Source organism: Schistocerca piceifrons, chromosome 1, assembly GCF_021461385.2.
Source record: "Schistocerca piceifrons isolate TAMUIC-IGC-003096 chromosome 1, iqSchPice1.1, whole genome shotgun sequence".
NCBI classification, from domain to species: Eukaryota; Metazoa; Arthropoda; class Insecta; order Orthoptera; family Acrididae; genus Schistocerca; species Schistocerca piceifrons.
In genome coordinates this window covers 949,243,256-949,265,470 of record NC_060138.1, presented here as the reverse complement: position 1 = coordinate 949,265,470, position 22,215 = coordinate 949,243,256, and positions in this window count along the sequence as shown.

Here is a 22,215-nt window from a genome sequence, read left to right as displayed (position 1 = left end):
ATTATTTAGTGTTAGGGCACTGATAACCTCGCCGTATAGCGCCCATAAGCTCTAGACACACACCTTCTTAGTTGTAATGTTTGATTGTGATGTTTATTACTTTATTTTTGCACAATAAACTGAGCAATACGACTTGCAAAACACTTGGCCCAACATTCGTTCTCAAAACATTTCTGAATGCCACTGCATACTTGCCCTTGGAACATGAAAAGTCAGCGACATCACTTTGAACGGTCTGCATCCGAACTGCATTCACAAGGAAAGTCTGACACGAAACGCAAAGTCTCTTTGGAATGAAGAATAACATTCACTATATAGCGATTATTCTGAAAAGAACATGTCACTGATGTGGCAAATGAAACTTATGATTAATCCAATCAACAGCAGATACAGCCCTTTGAGCATACAGCTGAGAATATATTCACTCGAGCGCAACTTTCTAGCGCCATCCCATTGCTGTCGGCGTCTGCTCTGTCTGATGTGATGAAGCTACTGAAGCAGAAATCGTCAATGAGTTTGTGCTGAGGAGATGAGGTAAGTTCATTGGAGAAAAGTGCGAAGCTCTGGTAGGAAATTTTACAAATAATGCATATTTTGCTACAAGGGATCATCTACTACACGGCAAAATTTATCTCTACGCATTTGGGAAATTAAAAACTTACAATTCTCTCAGAAGGTAAATTTGATCCAGCTCAGTTTTTATAGCATTTTTGTAACGTACGAAAGTATTCAAAGCGTTAAAATGTATAAGCAAACCGGTTTAATAGGCAAAATCTGTGTTTAAGAATGTAAACAATTCTCTGGTTTTGGCGCATCGTAATCTGCCAAGAGGATGTGTCAGAAGAAGAGCAACTGACATTCATCAGTCCATTGCTGGACTGAAGCGTCTCATGTTTCATTCATAATTGGTTTAAATTCACCACAATTTGAGTTCTGTCGCTGTCAGTTAATAAATATTTACCGCATGTAAGAAATTACATCTGTGATTGCCAGGCTATTTTTACATTAATTCCTTGTGACAGTTTTGCACGTGAGATATTCTGTAGTTTAACTGGGTCCCTGATGAGGCAGGATAGGCAGAGAGGGCGAGAGGGTAACTTGGTGTCCTGTTGGACTCCTGTGAGTTTCAGCTCAGTTTTCAGAGGAGAAATTTAGGAGGATGAAGTGAAGTGTGCGCACTGGAAGGTACAGCCCGAAGCGCTGTTTGACGCTGATGCCTAGGAATCATACTCTGACAGTTTTTCGCATAAGGTATCCTCGCGGGCCCTCATTCAAAGAGGTCGTGTAATATGTGAAGATCATTTGCACCGGCGCCAACTTTGTTGTTCGCTGACGGCTAGCCTTCCTGGAACACTCTGGAGTTCTAAGTGCATCACAGATACTGACATTTGTGTTCCATGAAATGCGATCCAGCTACATTGTGTCCATGGGTTCTTTTATGAGTTCGTAAAGCGGTGGTCCGACTTTCTGGCGCCGCTTTATGCGGGGTGAACACATTCTTGTCTACAAGGCTGCCTGAAAGGTTGTAAGAGGGTTTTTCATTGCAATCTGATAAACTAGCGAAGAAAGGGAATTCATGATGTCAGTTTCCAAGAAATTTCGACGTGGAGGCTAGGGCATTGGCTAAAGTGAAAAACTGAACTGAAGGATGGGAGTGCAAAAATAATTGCGTACATGGCAATCAGACGACTGATTAACTTTTGATACGAGGGGAGTTATTTTATTAACAACAATATCATTGACCAACATTTTGCAGAGCCTTTTTCGTTGACGTACAGAATGTGTGCGGAATGGTAGAGAGGAGAGAGAAGTCTGTTTTGGTGGAGATCGCTTCGCCAGTGGATTCTGAGAAAAACACATGACCTGCAGATTATGACAAGAGCACTTGGTCTGGGTCTTCTGTAGAGGGATGTTCCCGCAGATTCCAGCTGATGCGTTGCAGAGTGCAGCAAATCATGGCGCTCGCAACTCTCCACTATACTGAATGCAGATTACAGCAAGATTCTGCAGCTTAAGCGAACGGGCTATGACACTTACCGAGCGTTTACAGGCACGTTGTCAGAATCAAGTAGGGTCTGCAAATCTTATCCTTTACTCAAGTTACTGACGATTCATTCATAACACATCACAGATATTATTTGTGTGTTGTGGTTTTCATACTTCTGGCACAATGAGGCAATCACTGTGTGTCCACCGTGTATTTGCCTTTCCACGACTCATCTGTAAGATCCCGGTTTGATCCCTTTCACCTGAGCTGTCCGATCTTTGCCAGGTTATTTACGCGTTAGATTACAACTATCCCATGTTAATAATTGTCAGTTTTCGAGTTCCATGCAGTTTTAAGACTTAGTCTATCCTGTGATCGTTCCCAGTTTAAGTATACGTTAGTAGAGATCTTCATAACAAACCAGTGAGAGACAGCGTTTCATTTCATAGTTATATTATTCCTCGGCTTTTCATCTTTCGTGAGGTGCAACACCCATGTCTAACGTTTGCTAATGTTACCCCTGTTCTATTGTTTATTTTTTGCGTTACAGCTTGACTAAGGTGTATGAGTCAATAGTGAGCAATTTATCGGCAACTCCAACCGATGCCGATCATTCTCACATCATCAGCGGCATGTCAAAACCACAGTTGACCCTCCACGCAATAAATGAAATGTAATAATACGTGAACTTAAGTTGCTGACTACGAACACTTTGGACAGAATGGTAGGAAATTGAGGTTTAACGTCTGAACAACAACGCATTCTTTAGAAACAGAGCACAAGATAAAAATGGACAAGATTATAGACAGCGCTTGGGTACATTTAGTAGGAATCATTCCGCAATTAATCTCAACTGGAGGCAAGTTTCATCACCGGTCTTCTCAAACTACAATATATTTATTGCACTGCTTTTCAGTGATGATCGTATAGGCTGGCGTGTTCTCCTCGCCATAGACCAACGGGGACCGGAAGTCACTGACTATCCAGCTGGTTAAGTTGCTGTCTCTTAAGTACTGCCTAAAAGGCCGTGATCAACGGCATAAGGATGCGTAAGAGAATGGAAACACTGCATTAAAGACACATAGCATGTATCCAAAGAACATGTGGCCTGTGATTGAAAAAGTATCGTGATGGTCTCTCCATTGGGAAAAGATTCCGGACTAGACGCCATTCGGATTTCCGGGGGTGGACTGCCAAACTGCCAAAGGGGAGCTAACCACGGGACACAGACTGAATAACCAAGGAAAAGGTAACATACTGCCTGTCGGAGCGTGTAGCATCAGAAGTTTGAACGAGTTAGGTTAACTATAAAATCTGAAAAGGGAAATGTAAAGGCTCAGTACAGACGTAGAGGATGTCAGTGAAGTGAAATGGAACGAAGATAATGATTTCTGACCCATCGATTATGGGGTAATATCAACAGCAGCAGAAGATGGTATAAGCGATGTAGGATTTTTTATGAATAGGAAAGTAGGACAAAGAGTGTGTCACTGCGAACAGTTCAGTGATATGACTGTTATCGTCAGAATCGAGAACAAACCAACACTAACAACAATGGTTCAGATATATACGTCGACATCATTAGCAGAAGATGAGGAGACAGAAAGAATACTGAACTGGTAATTCAGTAAGAAAAAGGAGATGATAATCTAATAATCATTGGGTATTGGAACGCCCTAGTAGAGAAAGGAACAGAGGGTAGGGTTATGGGAGATTATGGGATTGGTATCAGGACTGAGGGGGGAGAAAGACTAACCGAGCTCTACAGCAAATTTCAGTCAGTAATAGCATATACACTGTTCAGAAATCGTAAGAATAGGAGGTACACCTGGAAAAGACTTGGAGGTACTGGACGATACCAGCTTGATTACATTTTGGTCAGGCAGAGATTCTGAAATCAGTTACTGGATTGTAAGTTGTAGCCAGAAACAGATGTAGACTCGGATCATAATTAAGTAACAATGAAGAGTAGGCTGAAGTTTGAGAAACTAGCCCGAAAGAATCAAAATGCTAACATGTGGAATAAGGAAGTACTAAGGAATGATCAGATGTGCTTGAAGTTCTCTATGGTTATGAATATATAGATACTAAGATTAGGGATGCTTCAGTAGACAGTTAAGTTGTAGAGGAATGGGCATCTCTAAAAAGAACAGTCACAGAAGCTGGAAAGGAAAACATAGATAGAAGGAAGGGTATAGGGAAGGTAACTGCGAAGAAACCTTGGGTAACAGAAGATTTGCTCCAGTTGATCGACGAAAGAAGGAAGTACAACACTGCTCAAGGGAGTCTTGGACTACAAAAATGTAAGCCACTTTGGAGGTAAGTGAATATGATGTGTAAAGAAGCTAAGGTGAAATGCATACAGGAATACGTGAAGAAATCGAATAAGAAATGGTCATCGGATGGACTGATTCAACGTGTAGAAAAGTCAAAACAATCTTCGGTGAAATTAAACGCAAAGGTGGCAACATTTAGAATGCAATGGGAGTTCGACTGTTAAGCGGACAAGAGAGAGCGAGTACGTGGAAACAGTACATTGAAGACTTCTACGACGGGGAGGACTTGTCAGATGATGGGACTGAGGGAGTAGTGGGAGTCGATATCGAAAAGACATAGGGGATCCGGTATCAGTCAGAAGTTAACAGTGCTTCAGGAGACTTGCAAGAATCATGAGACTCGCGATGTACCACCAGACTTTCGAAAAAAAAAAAAAGACAGTCTCACAATCCCGAAGATAGCGAGGACAATAACACAATCATCTTAACTGCTCATGCGTCCAAGCTACTGACTGTAATAATACATGGAAGTCTGGAAACGAAAACTGCGGAACTGCTAGATAACGATCAGGTTGGCTTTCGGAAAGGTAAGGGAACGACAGAGTCAGTTCTTATGTTGCTCTTGATAATGGAAGCAAGACACGTTCACAGGATCTGTCGATCTGGAAAAAGTGTTTGACAATGAAAACTGTTCCAAGATGTTCGAAATGCTGAGAAAAATGGGAGTAAATCACAGGTAAAGGTGAATAATATGTTATTTCTACAAGAAACAAGAGGAAACAAGGAGAATGGAAGACCAAGAACGAAGTGCTCGGATTAAAATTGTGGTAAGAAGAGGATGTAGTCTTTCGCCCCTACTGTTCAACCTACACATAGGAGAAGCAGTAGCGGAAATAAAAGAAAGGTCCAAGAGTGAGATTAAAATTCAGGTTGAAAGTACATCAATGATAAGTTCGCTGACAACATTACTATCCTCAGTGAAAGTGAAGTGGAATTACATGCCATGTTGAATGGAATGAACTGTCTGACGAGTGTAGAATATGGATTGAGTGTAAGCCTGCAGAAATAAGATAAGAGATAAATTTAACATCGAAATTGGGGACCCATAAATACATGAAGTGAAGTAATTCAGCTACCTTGGAAGTAAAATAACACATGACGGAAGAAACAAGGATGACATAAAAAACGGATTAGCAGGCAAGGAGGTGCATTCTTGGTCAACATAATTCTGCTAGTGTGAAATATCGGACTGAATCTGAGGAAGAAATATATAAGAATGTGCGTTTGGAGCACAGCACTGCATGCTAGTGAATTGAGGACCTTGGGACAACAAGAAAGGAAGAGAATCAAAACGTTTGCGATATGGTGTTACAGAAGGACGTAGAAAACTATGTGGACAGATAAGATAATGAGTGAGGAGGTTCTCAGCAAAATCGACTAAGAAAGGAACGTGTGGAAAACAGTTACAAGCACAAAGGAAAGGATGACTGGACTTGTGTTAAGACATCAGGCAATTAATTTCGAAGGTATTGGAGAGTAAAAATGGTAAGAGAAGACAGAGATTGGAATAGCCCCTACATCCAACAAAGAATTGAGGACATAGATATAAGAGCTACTATGAGATGAAAATTTGGCATTAGAGAGGTATTCGTGGCAATCTGCTTCAAACCAATCAGACGACTGATGGCTCGAAAAAAAAAGATCATACAGGCGTAAGGCAAAAAGAGCGCTGAATTATAGTTGTCCATAATACCCAATAATCAATGTGAAGAAGGGAATGAGAAAGAGTGAGAGATGAGTGCGGCTAATTGGATACGCTGATTGAAGCTTTTACCTGGTCATCTGCTGAAGAAGGCTTATTGAGCAATCGGCGAGCGGCTGCTGCACCTTCTCATCCTCAGATTCAGGCAGATGGTTTCGCCGAGTGAGAAACTTTGTCAGAGAATGTTTACCTACTGTAATTACAAGGCTTGAATTTTGAACTCCTGATGACCATTACTTTACAAGGTGTGGATTATTTGCGATCCATATTGCGAAGTAAAAGGCTACCCGTATGTAATTTCTACTTAAATATCTTCGGCGTCGAACGGAAACACAACACACTAGGAAGGGAATCTGATTTTACGGCAAGAAACGCCCCTGCTAGGCTAATGGTCTCTAGCGAATAACAAATAATATCAAGCTTCCATTACTGATCACTTCCAGACTCCGAAACATTCGTGTTGAGTTTGTACCCACGGGCAGGGGGGAAGTGGGACACACAAACTCTTCTTAGTAGCAGTAGTCCATCATCTTATCAAGCCATCAGTATCCTGGCTGGTTTGATGCAGCTTTCCAAGTGTACGAAGCCAGAATGTTGCTGTTAGTTGTGACCCATGGCACGAGTGTAGAGACGATATCTGAGCAGACTGTTACAGAGACGCATGCAGAACCTGGCAGCACATCGTGAATTAATCGACCTTGACGTGGAACGATAGCTGGTGCAAGAAGCATGAGCCAAAGTATATCGGATGTCACACAAAGACTTTGGTCTTCGCTGGTCGATACTGTCTGGGGGGGGGGGGGGTCTTTGAAATCCCAGACGCAATGTTATCACACGTGTAAATCCTCGCATAGGACGATCGCAAATGCTTGACGAAAGGACGCTACGTCGCCTCCACAGAACCTTAGGGGGCGTTCGACGGTGTAGAGTAAGTCAGACCACAGCCGATTTGAATGTGAAGCGTGTGGACACAATTTCTAACAAGACTGTGCTAGAGTACTGCTTAAATGTGTGGGACCTGTAGCAAATACGAGTAGGACTAACAAGGAAAACGGGCATATACGACGAATGAAAGCCCGAATTGTCACATGTTTGTTAGACCCATGGTCGATGGTCACTGAGATGCCGAAAAACAGACTATCTGGACGCTAGTCCCAGCTATGGCACAACTTTGACTTCATTGCATCAGCTTCTGTCCTTATCTAAGATAAAGTAGAGACTCACATGTGTCCAGGAAAATGTAATTCCATCTGATCAATAGATCACCTGTGCCTGAGGTACAGGCAGAATTTCCACATTACTGACTAAGGTGGGGTGCTAATCCAACATAGGAGAGCCTCGGCAATACCGAAGATTTAAGAAGGGGAAAACGGGCTGAATGTGTGACTGAAGTTTATCTTAGGGGGCATTGAACTACGCTAGTCTATGGGTCAGTGTGAAAGCCACAATAGTGCAATGGTTAGCACATCTGCCTAACACACAGGAAACCTCGGTTCAAGTGCCGGTCATAGCACAGATTTTAATTCATTTGTTCAACTTCTGCTTTTATCGAAGATGAAATTGAGACTCATAAGTCCCCTGGGAAATGTAATTCAATGAGATCACATTACGCTCCCACAGAGATTGCGAAGACAAGGTCAGACTGACTCAATTACAGCATGCACATAGACGTTAACGCAATTGCTCTTCGCAAACTGCGTATGCGAAAGGAAATGGAAGAATCCGTAATACGAGACATGTGATTGCTCGGCTTTTATTAGTCCGATTCGCGCGAGTTTTCGTTACTGCGTTGGTAAACATGTCTGAAAAGTACCTGTTCACTGGCAGCTATATGGGAGTTCTGGTCTGTCGTCAACTGTCAAGAAGGTTGCATGTGTTTGCTTACTAGTTGCGAGTGCTAATTTGTTTTAAAAATGCATCAGAGAACTCGCATTAAATTTTGCTGTAAGACTGATATAAAATGTGTAAATCTCGGAAGTTGTAGTGCACATTCAGCGCGCGTGTGTGTGTGTGTGTGGGGGGGGGGGGGGGCAGTTACCTAATGTTGAGCCCGGTCCGTAACAGAAATATCACGCCTATAAATGAATTAAAAACAGCCCTGCCATAGGCAACCCAGGCCTAGAAGAATACATTAGATGAGGAATCTAGTAATGATGTATTCTCCTCTAGCTTAATTACGAGATCGATAACGTTGAACAGATATCGCCCTAGACTAGAATGAATACAACTATACACAGTAAAATATTTTTTTTCAAACGACAGAAAAATCAAAAAATGGATTACAGAATGCTACATCCTACTGTTACTCTGGCTTGGAGATGGAGATCATGTAAATTTCCTCAAAATCGCACTCCCATTTATTGTACGGACACACTAAACTGTTTTATACTGATTATTCTCGTGTCACAGAAGACCTTCACCCTGACTGGCACTGACAAAAAGAGCTCAGGGAACAAGCAAATTGAGCTAAATACATTTATTGCAGAGCCATCGTGCGTATTCCACTGATCACTGTGCTGTGAGGAGTTATACTACAGCCTTGGTTCCTGTGAAGGGTATATACACTGCGTACCTACAAATCCTTATTTATACCAGAGACGTTCTCTTTCAACCCAAAATAGCGGCGAATGGAAGTTACTAAATGAAGTCAGTAACGATGCAAACTAATGAAAAGTATCACTACAGGAGACAAAACATGCGTGGACTGGTATGACATCGAAACTGAGGCTCAGTTATCCCATTGGAGGCATTATGGATCGCCAAGAGTGAAAAAAGCTCGGCAAGTGCGGTCGAATTTGAAGGTTCTGCTGACTTATTTTCAATTTTAATGGCATAGCGCACCATCACGAGTTCTTGCGATAAATTCAAACGATAAATAAGGAATACTACTCATAATTTCAATGCCTTTTGTGGGGAGCCATCCAAAATAGATATGTGGCGAAATAATTCACAGCTTTTTCACCATGAGAATGCACCTGCTCACACTTCTTTGTTTGCTCGGAATTTTTGGCGAAAAACAACTCTCTAATAATTTTCCAGCCTCCATATGTGCCATACATGGCCCCATATGACTTTTGTCTGTTTTCAAAAATAAAGAAAATCTAAAAGAAACGTCACTCTACGAGCTTGAGAAGATGAAAAGCGAATCACTGAAAGAGCTAACTGTTACCGCGAAGATCAAGTTCCAGAAGTGTTTCGGGGATTGAAAGAAACGCTGGCATAAGTGTATAATATCTAGTGAAGACTAATTTGAAGGAGATAACATCAATGCACACGAATAAATAAAATTATTACCAAAAATGAATATTCCCGATGTTTTATGAACACACAAGTGGTAAAATAGAAAGTACCCTCTATCATGCACTTCGCTGTGGTTTGCAGAGTGGATATATGTTGTACAGAGACAAAATCACCACGTAAATCTTATTAGCGAATGGCGGAGTCGTGTCGCAGTACTTTCCAATAATTTTTGCCACTAGGCGGAGATATATAGTCAGTCCATGACGTGCGGAATATACTACTGTATCTCCCAGCTCTCGATTGATGTGAGAATATATCACAGTTCCATCTTAGTATCTGAAGGATTATTAGAAAGTATTTTTATTTGTAATTTAATCCAATGACAACGTGTATAAATACCCTAATGATTGCTGTGAAATCGCACTTAATACATATCAGTTAGTGTGATTGATTGATTTATTTGCTAGGATAATTTTTGCGTATGGTTGACCTCAGAATAGTTTTACAAAAGCAGAGCAACACAACGCTTTTTACACTACCATACACTTTCAATTCTTTCTCCTCTAACGTAGCACAAAACACATATTTCTGCGAATTTTTTTTTTCTTCTCCCTCGGGGATATGTGTATAGGGAAACAAACTCTGCTTTTTGCCTGAAGTCTCACGGGGATACACTCACTAGTCGTAGCTGTGCAACATAAGTGCTGAAGCCGGGATGATCTTGTGATACACAACGAAGGAGATGAGGCTAGATATATCAGAAATAGTAAAAAAGTATATTTCTATATCCCTTCACTGTGTGCCGCGTGAATAGAAAGAGAGCACTCATCTGGTCTTGAAGGTCTACGCCACCCATTCCTCAAGTGCACTTTGAACTACTGCTGGTAGTTCTGCAGAATCACACTGAAGTATAAATCACTTACATCATTATCACTGTTAAAAACTCTATCAACAAGCTTCCTTCTCATTATCATCATGTAATAATCTCTTCGCCATCTTCCCTGTTTACTAACGTCGGCTACCAAGTGACATACAGGGCTGTGCTTCGTTTCACATTACATTTAAGAGCCATCACTTCGCTAAAAACTGAACGCCATACATTCATACAGCGGAGCTCTCATTCGCGAGCTAAGCTCGTCACGCCATTTAAGTACCATAGCAGCTTGAAGCGAATACAGCTCGTCATTTTATGCGTTTGAATTAACAAACGCTTTTAATTAAAATTACTTGGACCTTCATGCGACTTGATGTCACACTGTAACTTTAGCAGTGTCTGATGTCGGCGACAGGTATCGATTTATGTTGTGGAGGGGTGTGCGATTGTTCCTATACTTTTTTTTACCAGTCAGTCGGTGCACCACAGTTCGTGTGATGTTAAAACGTGACAAAAAGAGGTAACAATTCTAGTTCCGTCGATAACATGTGAGAGTCGTACACAGCTCTTTGACGGTAATCTACACCCGCGCATCAATTGTTAGGTGGCCGAGATAACAGCCACACGCGCAAGCTGACACGCCGGTGTCACTGTGATGGCGGCTTTTCATGAGCCCGGACCGTCGCTCTACCTGACACGGAAAGTCTGATGGAGCGAGCCCCGGATGCGTCGCCTGCCCCTCACCGCCGATCAGCTGGTGCGGCTTTCCACCGCGCGACTTAATTAGCCGGCGAATGAATCGGCGTGTCGCTGCGGCGCGTCTAATGAACTGGCCAGTTATTGAACTCCCTGAGGAAATTACGCCGGCCACGTCATTATTCACGGCGGTGACCGCCCCCCTTCAGCGTTAATGTCCGGCGCGTGAATAATCACCGGCGTGGACGGCGGCTGCGTCAACTCCACGTCACGCCGACACCCGCCGCCTGTCGGCGCTGCGGTCATGGCGCTATGGTCGTCGGCAGATTCACTTTCCTGCAGGCAATCTTCACTCTGGGCTACTACTATAACTGTTTTTACAACATCTTTAGAAATTAATGAAAATCAGTAAACAATTTTGCTGCATACGGAACGGTTTTGTAGCATATGTAACGGTTTTTTCTTCTCTTGGTTAAGCAGAGATCTGGTGCGGATCAAAGACGACGGGGAGGTGGGGGTGGACATGAAAACTTCTTCCCCTCCCCCTAACGCCCTCCCCCCCCCCCCCCCCCCCCGAAGGAAAAGGAACAATAAGACTGGAAGACCAAGAACGAAATTCTCGGATTACAAAGAGTTTAAGGCAGGGATGTTGTCCCCTCTGCTGTTCGCCCTGTACGTCGAAGAACCAATGACAAAAGTTAGAGGTAGGTTTAGACGTGGGTTTAAAATTCAAAAGGAAGGTTCAAAAATGGTTCAAATGGCTCTGAGCACTATGGGACTGAACTGCTGAGGTCATCAGTCCGCTAGAGCTTAGAACAACTTAAACCTAACTAACCTAAGGACAACACACACATCCATGCCCGAGGCAGGATTCGAACCTGCGACCGTAGAAGTCGCACGGTTCAGACTGTAGCGCCTAGAACCGCTCGGACACACCGGCCGACCAGGATGAAAGAAAATCAAAGACAAGATGCGCTGTGATATTGCTATTCTCTGTGAAAACGACGACATACGGCACAAAGTGAAGAACACTGGACAGAGAATGAGATCTGCAAAAAGGCTGAAGAAATATGTATGTAATAAAGAATAGCAAAAAAAGAGACTCGTGATGGAATTAACATCGAAACTGGGGACCGTGAAGTAGTGGAAACGAAGAATTCTGCTACCTTGGAAGCTAATGCTTGACGGGCGAAGCAAGAGGGGCTTAAAAAAAAAAAAAGTATACTAATGAGTACATTCCTGGCCAGATGAAGTACACTAGTATCATTGTGTGGTTGTCAACCTCGGACGCTAGGGCCACCAGCGGAGAAGAGAATAGAAGCGTTTGAGACGTCTTGCTATAGAAGAACGCTGAAAATAATGTGGACGGATAAGAAATGAGGAGATTCTCCGCAGAATTGACGAGGATAGAAATGTGGAAATCACCGACAAGAAGAAGGGACAGGACTTTTGGTCATGTGTTAAGACATCAGGGAATGGCTTCCATGGTACTAGAGGGAGCTGCAGAGGGCAGATACTGCAGGGGGAGACCGACACAGGAACATATGCAACACGATGAGTGCACTCAAAGATTAAGAGGTGGGCACAGGAGAGCAATTCGTGGTGGGCCGCATCAAACCGATCAGCTGACTGATGACCCAAATAATAATAATAAAACACCCAAAGTCTTTACAAGAGTGAGAAACTGTGTGATGACCTGATAGAAAAAGAAATGGGATTCGGTATATCCATTATGAATCGCTAAACACAGCTTTGATTTAAATCAGCTATTTACAATGGTATAATAAGCAACCAAACATTTTTTTAATTTTTGATACGACTTATTTTCTGTTCCATTAAATAGTTTTCAAACCACTGCAGGCTAATATCAGATGCAGATATTACAGGAACATTACCTTGAACGTCTGCGCCAGACACTGCTGCTGTGGCCGTGGTTGTGGTGCTGGAGAAAATAACGGAAGATTTGTTGCCGGTAACGAAGAGTTTATGAAACTAAAGGACCGTTGTGGTTTACTATACGTACATTGCAGTGTCTCGTGATATTCATGACAAAATTCATTCTGACAATACACATTTTGCCAGTTGTAGCCACATATATATATAAAATTAATTCGAACTTGGTTCCTCACTCATTCACAGTAAGTGAACAATGAACATATGTACAAGGAATGTGACTATTCTAGGCATACTACTTTTTCACATCGCCACCCTGCGTCACAAAATAAATACTTGCAAACACAGATAACGAACGTGGGTGAACATTAGAAGCTCTTGATTTGTTCATACGTGACAATATAAAAGTAATACTGATCAAAAAGTTACACAAAAAGTAAAGGAATAGAGTGAAATAGTTACTACATATTTAAACAGGAGATAAGTTATTATCATATGTGGGAGACCTTTTCTTTTTAGAACCCTGGCAATATAAATAATAAAAAAAATCAGTCATGAGTAAACAAAAATAATGTCGTAATTCTACATGAATAAGTGAATGATAATCGATGTAGGAAAATGAACATGTCTTACTCTTAAATTTTTGGAGGTGTTTTTGGTGCCAGGATGTGTTGGAAATTTTGGAAGAAAAATTTCTATGTTGATTTAGTTTATTCACTAAGGATTTTTTGAGGTGATTTTAGCTTGTGAATGTAAATCTCTCAATGTATTGCACAGAAAAATTGTCATTGATATTACCAACGGAGTGTTCAGACTAGACTTGTGTAAGTTTTTGAGACGATGGGCATGTATTATCTGTAAAGGAGTTGCAAGGTTTCTCTCTGTCGGTCCTATACAGAAGCAAGAATAAGAGCATTTCAGTTTATATATGCTGGACTTCTCATGCCACCATCCACTGGATTTTTTATTGTGAATAAATTTTTTATGTAGAGGTAACTTTTCAACCTCATAATACAAAAACATCATTCTGTACGTGTGTCGTGTGTGTGTGTGTGTGTTTTGGCAGACAATGAACTACAAAAATACGTAAGTTCTCCCACAGCTTTCCACGACCATTGTTAAGTTATGAAAGTTTTCTGGGTACAATACCGAGTCATATTGTAAATAATTTTCGCTGATGAAGTACCCTTCAATTGCCTGGAAAGTCAAGTGAAAACATACTCCTTGACACTATGCATCACCCCACCACCCGTCTTCTTCTGTATACACTACTACAAGCACTGATGTAAACAAATTATTTCAATTATATTAAAAAACTAGCTGGAGGCTTCGTACACATGGAGATTATTTTAACTTCTGACACTTCTTTGCATACAACGTTTGAAGTAGTAATATTGGAAACATGAACAAAGAGCTTGATTGCTTTACTAACACGAAAGACAGCCAATTAGAGCTGGCGGTGCGAAAAGCAACTGACTCTGAAGGTCCACGCGCGCAACTCACATTGTCTTCCTTCGTGCTTTGTTTATGGCGATGGCATAAGAAAAGCACACCAGGAATAGTACACGTTTACAGGAAAACGGGGAATTGTTAGGAGTAAGCGGGATTCGCTGTATAAAAATGTGTCAAAATTTCCGCATTTATGATGTTAGGTAACAGAAAAGTAACTTCAAGCATCGTATATTGCACACTTAAATTTTGCAATATAATAATCGGAACGCCGTTTTCCCAATTATTTTTTGTGTTGGAAAGGCAGGTGCTCTAAATGAGTTTAAAAATTAGACTGAGTAATTACTACAGTCAGTGCAGTGGTAGTGCAGCTTTAAAATTGTGTATATTCGACTATTCAAAGCTAGAATCAGAACTGGCTACGTCCAAATAATGTAGTTTTGAGAAAATTTCAATATTTATTTACGCATTGTTGCTTCGTGGTTTTATTCTCTTTGTGCGTGGAACAATTACATTAGCAATTACATTCGTTAGTTAAAAGTGACAGTTCTAGAAAATATAAGTAATTTATGATCGAGATATGGGGCAATACTCTTTGGGCATAGCAACTTTTGTTACTGACTTCCTGGACATAACCAGTTCCGTTTCTTACACTGTTGCACATAAACAGTTTCGTCACAGATTTATGTTAAACACCAACAAAAAGAGGCTCGCTACTTTATAGCAGGAAGTAACCAAATTAGGACTCCTTCCTGTGAGTTACAGTATAAAAGTACAACATATTAATAACTACATCCAAAAATGCCTGTTAGATACCAATTAAACATTGGACACTAAATTACAGTTGAGAAGGATGATTTTATATATTTTAATAGGTTGGTTCCTTTAAGTTATACGAATATTTTACACCCTTTCCATCCGTATTGTCATTTGCACCACCAATTAAGTCTTTATAGTAAACCAAACGTTCATCCTGTCTCCGGTCTTCTCCGAACTGTTTGGTAAGTAAATTATTTCTATGTTTCAGTTTCCCTGTCTTTATTGTTATTTGAGGAATTATCGGTATTTTTTCATCCCAGAGCACGTCTTTCCCCTTTTGCATACTCCTTAACACTGGTGACAGTCGATTCTGTAATTTGGTCCGCCTCTCACTAACATATTTTGATGAAATTATGTCTTCATGACTGAGTTACTTATGATTGAATAGTTTCTTCTTTAGCTTGTTTGCAGTCATAAATTATTTTATCTTTACCATGTTCTCTTACTGTTCCATGATTCTGGAATATTGTTACTCTTCTGGAAGTATGATTGTTTCTCTCTTTCGCAAAACTTCCTCAGTTCGCACGAAAACACGATCAGGTGCAATGTATGAATGAATGACCAAGTACGAGAAAAACTTCTTTAATATTATGTGGGGCATCATGGATACGCCAGTGAGAAATCGCCTTAACCATAGACGAATTCTTATTCTGGGCCCCACAACCATCTGATGTGAGCCTATCTTTTATATAAGTCACAACGTCCATTTACACAACAATGAGTGCTGCCAGCACTCACTAATGAAATATCGCTTCTGGAATTCTTTTAAGGGGAGCTAGAACGCAAATTTTTTTGACGTATTCGGATTTTTATCTCATTCTAAAATTTGCGATTTTCCGAATAAAATGATTATATATATCACTTGTAAACTCACATGGGAAGTATTTTATTTTATTTTTTTTTTAAATATAATCTACACTGGTTGAAAATGTTAAAATTTTTAAGTGCATTACTTCAAGATCTAATAAAATCGGCAATTTTTTATGTAGAAGGCTGTGGATTGCTGTGTTACAAAGGTTAAATTACGTGTTTGTATTGGTAGCACTGTCAAAAACAGTATCGTATCGTTTCATAGTATAAACACGCGTTGTATGTCGAAGTGTAACGTTTTTCCGTGGAAAAGTGACGAATATATTGGTAAATCTCACAAAAGGTAAAGTATGACGCCAAAACAAAGTGTTTTTGAGAAACGTGAGTTTCATGATAATAGATTTTCGGATAAAGGCAAACATAATGTTCAACACGTAGCGTGTGAAGTTACAGACAATGAAATACAGGCAAACTCATCAATATCTAGAGAAACACCCATTAGCGCTTCGAAGATTAAAATAAAACGTTGTGATACACTTTCTTAGAACGAAAGTAATGTAAATGGTAGGTTAAGTTATATTCTGATAGATTTACACATGCTAATAATGGTATTAGGTGAATGTGTGTGTTGTAAAATATGTGGAGGGCCAGATAGTTTACATGAAAACAGTGAGATAACAAAAGGACTAACCAGGAAACTTATCATTAATTGTGCCAGTTGTAAATATACTCATTCATTTTGGAATTATGATAAGTGCAAAGATAATTATTTTGAAGTAAATGTTAGGTAGTTTTATGGATTTAGAGCTACTGGCAAAGGACACACGGCAACAGAAACAATGTGTGCCGTGATGAATATGCCACACCCACCTTGTAAAATCGACAAGTACGCAGTATTTATTGAAGCTGCTGTGGAATCTGTTGCATGTGCGTCAATGAGGGGTGCTGCAAACGAAGCTCTTGCAATAAATGATAGTATGACTGACATACCAGTAGCTTCTGATGGCACTTGGCAGAAGTGCAGCTACAGTTCTAAGAATTCTGTTGCTACGGCGACCAGTGTGGATACCGGAAAGATTCCAGATTTTAACTAAACATTGTTATAAGTGTAAATCAGAGAATGAAGATGGGCATATCTGTGACAGAAATTATGAAGGAACAAGTGGTGATATGGAGGCTTCTGGATCTATTGAAATTTTTAGCCAATCTGTGAACGTAAGGGGAATGTGTTACACTAAGTTCTTAGCTGATGGAGACACAAAAGCATATAACAGTGCAGCAGCCACTCAGCCTTATGGTGAGAAGATTATCACAAAACTGAAGTCTGCTGGCGATGTCCAGAAGAGGATGGGTACCAGGTTGAGGAAGCTGAAACAAAGTTTGAGAGACAAGAAGCTTTCTGATGGTAAGACCATAAGAGGCACGCTGACAGACAAAATGATTGATGAACTACCGTAGTATTATGGGAAGTCCATTAGGAATAATACTGAGGATTTGTTGAAAATGAAGCAGGCAGTAGGGGCTACCTACTTCCACAAACTGTTAACTGATGAAAAACCAGTACACCTTCTTTGCCCTCCTGGACCTGATTCATTGTGCAATTATGATGATATACAGTTCGGTGCAGGACGCTTCTGAGTGACTAAAAATAAAAAATTAAGCATATATTAAGTGAATTACAGTCTCTTGAAAGTTTAGAAGCCGTTCCTGAAAATTTACATTCTCTGTTGCATTTTTCTCTGGCTCTCAGAAACCACTTCGATACGTATTCATATTTGCAGGGAGTAGCAATATACATATCCTGAGTCTACTGAACTAAAAGAAGAACATAATGTTGTGTATAATTAAAATAATTTAGGATAACGTACAAAAAAGTACACAAAATTTTAACCATGTAATTAAAAAATTGTATTTCTGAAAGCATGGGCTGAAATGCAATTATTTTAATTCAGTAGACTCAGAACATACTGTTTAATGGCCTGTAGAAGTTTCATGTCAATGGCTACAGTGGTTCCTGAAATACAGGGGAGCCAAATCACTAAATTTAACATTGTCGGGGTAGGGCGTTCCAACTCCCCTTAAAAGAAACTTCAGAGTAACGGACTTCTACAACTAATATTTTCAATCAACGAAGTACATTGTACAAACACTATAGTGATAAAGTTTTAAAATACTTTTGGCCATTTCAGATATAGGGCCTGTAGCTGATCTTATATTTTGTATGGAAGAGGACTAGTTTTGATACAGGCAGAACATGACCATTGATGTTTCTTACATTCATGTGGACATGACCAATCTCGTTGATAGTGTCAAGTTTTAAAGCTTATTTTATCGCGTTTACGGTCAATTTTGTCGACTAAAAAGTGTGGCTACCAATACAGTAGATTCACAATAAAGCGCTAACGTTTTCTTTTTAAAATGTAGACGTAGCCAGTTTTTGTTATAGCCTCCTTGAATCACCGGCTGGAGCACGTTTTGAAACTGAGCAGTCAGATCACAGTTAAGTTGTGGAGTATTTTCGTATCTAACATTTGCATATTCTTGATAGTTAGAAAAAAAGTGTAAGTGAAGAAACTTGGGCTCATTTTCAGGCAGCAAAGCACCGTTGAAAATAAATCTCTGAACTTCAATGGTAGGCATGAATGGTCCTTCCATTATTTGTTTCTCGCCACAAGACGTCATTTCAGATGCATTATTGTACCTACCGACGTTATCCAGAAACAATTTTGATTGTGCATGGTCACCATTCAACAGAAATTTTAAGAACTCAAGGTGGCTCTTAAAAAATTATATGTAACTGCACTTTTTTCTTTATTAACTCAAGGAAGTTCGGAATGCCCCGTAACCAACTCTTGGGATTCTTCAGACGAAGTTGACATTATGTATACCGAGTATCGAAATCGATCAGCGTCTAGGCGACTTTGGCGCTGTTCTTCTGTCTCTTGTCTGCTGTATTCCATCTATGCTCAGCCTTTCACTCAATGTCAAATGTAAAAAAAAAAAAAAAAAAAGTATAGAAAGAAGCAAAGCGATTCCCATAAGTTTTTATACACAAAGCAAAATCAGTAAATCTTTGTAACCTAGCCAAGTAAATTCACTATTAGTTTGTATTCGTAAACATAAGATGGCTCCGCTTATTTCAGTCAATGACGTAAAAGAGAAACTCTTTTATTCATGATCCAGTGTTGAGGAAATAAAGCATATATGTTGCCCTAATATACGTACAAGTTAACATGCGAAAGCGACACGAAAATTGGCTTAGTAGTTTTGGAGATTAGAGTGTTCGAACAGGCAAGCAGACGAAGTTTTTGAAAATAGTCTTATTGTATTCCGTTGCACTCCCAAAATCACAAGAAGTCTGTTATTGGCAAATATTTTCAATGCACAGACACGACGGTTTTGCAGTTTTGTTATTAGTATACATTTCATGTATTTTTAAAGTAAACAATTTATCGTTATTACAAATTCTATGTATGTACTATTGTTACTACGTACTATTGAAATGATAAGCATTTTGGGAACTTTAAAATTGTTTTTTCTCCACTACTCTTCCTTCTTTTCACTGTTTCTCTTTTCTTTTCTTTAGACCAGTTAACATCTGCGCTGTTACCGTTCCTACTTTGGAATTATTCTGATTTCAGCGTTTTCATAAGGAAAGCATTTCTTTTGTTTACCTAGGCTTTGTGTTCGAAAATCCTTTTTAACTTCACGAATCTGGCTTGTTATTTGTATCTTGCCCCACTGTTTCTTGAAGGCGTGTTACATTAATCTATTGTCACTAGTTCTCTGTATTTGCCAAAAAATATCTGTACTATCGTACAAAGTGATCTTTTCCATCATGTACAAATTGTAGGTATTGATCGATGACAGGATATGGAACAAAAAACTTCTAATGAAATTATTCCTGGAAATGCATATTTTCCATGCTAGATACGTTGATACGCTCTGTACCGTGCAGCCACAGTTACAGCATGCATGGTCTCCTGCTGGAGGGTGGTGCTGTTCCTCATATGTCATGCCCTAGTGCCCTCTCCTGCCATAGTAATTTGTAATGTTGTGTCCGATTCACTTCTCTTGCTGACCCACCTTGTAGTGGATGTGATGCAGCATTGTACACAGTGGTTGCCTATTCGAATCGAGAGTATGCCCACACGGTGTTCACTTACGGAAAGGCAAATCGCAACGGGCGGGGGCCAGCAAGGTTGTATCAGGAGACCTATCCCAGCCGACAGCAACCCCAGCATTTAGTTGTTTTCCACAGTGTTTCAGGATCGTTTCAGGAAGCAGGATATCAGGAAAGATATACCCCAAATGTTCGGACACCAGGCCTGGAGTATAAAGTGGTTAATCCTGTGGACGTCCACCGCCATGTCAATATCAGGTAGTTGGCTGTCAGTCAATACGGGGTAAGCCAGACGATCGTGTGGAACATTCTCGAAGACAGTTATTATTACCCTTATGACTTACAGCGTGTTCAGGGCTTACTAGCGACAGACTTCGCACATCGGGAGCAGTTTTGTCACTGGTTTCTTCACCAGGCAACCACGATTCCGCGATTTGTTTCTTCCATCCTATTCACAGATGAGGCCACCTTACGCAGAGTGGTATCTTCAACTTTCATGACAATCATCCGTGGGACAGCATGCAGAACCCCTATGGCATGGAGACAGCGAATCATCAGCATCAGTGCTGCCGCAATGTGTATGCCGGAATAACTGGCAACCGTATTTGGGACCAGTGTTCCTTCCACTTCGCGTAACAGGCCGGAACTACCGGCGTTTCTTGCGGGTGACTTTGCCTCCCCTGCTGGAAGAAGTGCCATTGATGATACGATGGGTTATGTGGCTGCTACATGATGGTGCTCCAGGCCACTTCGCCATTAACGTCCGAACGCTTCTCGATTGTGTCTTCCCTGGTCGATAGATCGGACGAGGGAGTCTAGTTGCATGGCCTACTCGTTCGCCAGATCTCAACCCACGCGATTTCAGGCTATGGGCCATCTCAAAAGCATCGTGCATGCAGGTCCCATTCCAGATGTGGAGACACTGGAGCAGCGTATTCACGCTGTCTTTGACACTGTTCAGATGCAGCCTGGCCGATCTGAACGTGTGTCACACTACGGCGCGTACATTCATGCGTCGAGGCACATGGAATACCATACTGTAACTGTGGGTGAACGCCACAGTGCGTATTAGATGCAGTCGCTGTAACAATGTATGATTGAATCAACGGTCTCTAGCATGGAAACCAAGCATTTCCGGACATAAGTTCTTTAGACCTTTACTACTCCGTATCCTGTCATCGATCAATCCCTAGAGTTTATACACGGTGGATAAATCTTCCTGTACTTATTATATATAAATAGTGTGGTCAGAAGCAGTCTGAAAAGCTTGTAAGAAACGTTGCAGACTAGAAAGTGCTAAGAAATAATTGTTAAAAAAAAGTCCATACATTGCGTCTTTTCCAGGATAATTGGCTTTGTAGTTCCCAGAATGAGATTTTCACTCTGCAGCGGAGTGTGCATTGAAATGAAACTTCCTGGCAGATTAAAACAGTGTTAATCTGCCAGGAAGTTGCACCTTTGAAGTTAGCCTGTCAGGCTGTTCCGTGCTCAAATTCAATCGGCATACCAGACGCGGTGTCGCCGATACAAAACTCGCTAATGGAACAGTAGTAAAGATCGAAAGTGAGCCAAGGTTTGGGCAATCTCGTGCACTATCATCTACACTATGAGAACGACTGACACTAACATTTGGCGGGCCCCTTGAATTTTGGCGCACAACGGCTTCATTGGCAAACTTTAGTGCAAATTGACTCGGAAACGGTGCAACGTATCGAATTTTTTACTTAACAGTTTTTCTCAGTACATCGTACCGTCCAACATCCTTATGAGCGATATTCACCATTTCTGAACAGCCTGTATTTCTATATTCATCGTTAATTTTCTAGTTTCGGTGCTTCTCATTGGACCTAAAATTTTCGTCATCGTTCTTCATTCCAGGTAATAAAGTTCGTCTCTTTTATAACTGAGCAGATGCATAATAGTTCCGCTACTATATTTGTTACTTTGGCATTCATATATATTAACTTTTAACATAAACATTCTTTCGTATTTTATATGCTCTTGCCATTTGAGTATCAGATCCTGTAGATCAGATTTGTCTTTGCATTATATCTTTTAGATACTAGTAACTTTTAGCTCTTCCGTTTCATCAAAGTCTGTTACTAAAAACACTGACGCAAACCGCTGCGGATATTCGTAAACCAGCACTACTCACTGTCTTTTACAAAAGACTGACATGTAAATCTACATTTGCTAAATTTCTCAGATAGTACATGGGGTTTTTAAAAGTAAAAAGGCGTTTATAAAGAACAAAATTACACAAAGTACATTAATATGTGTGTGCAG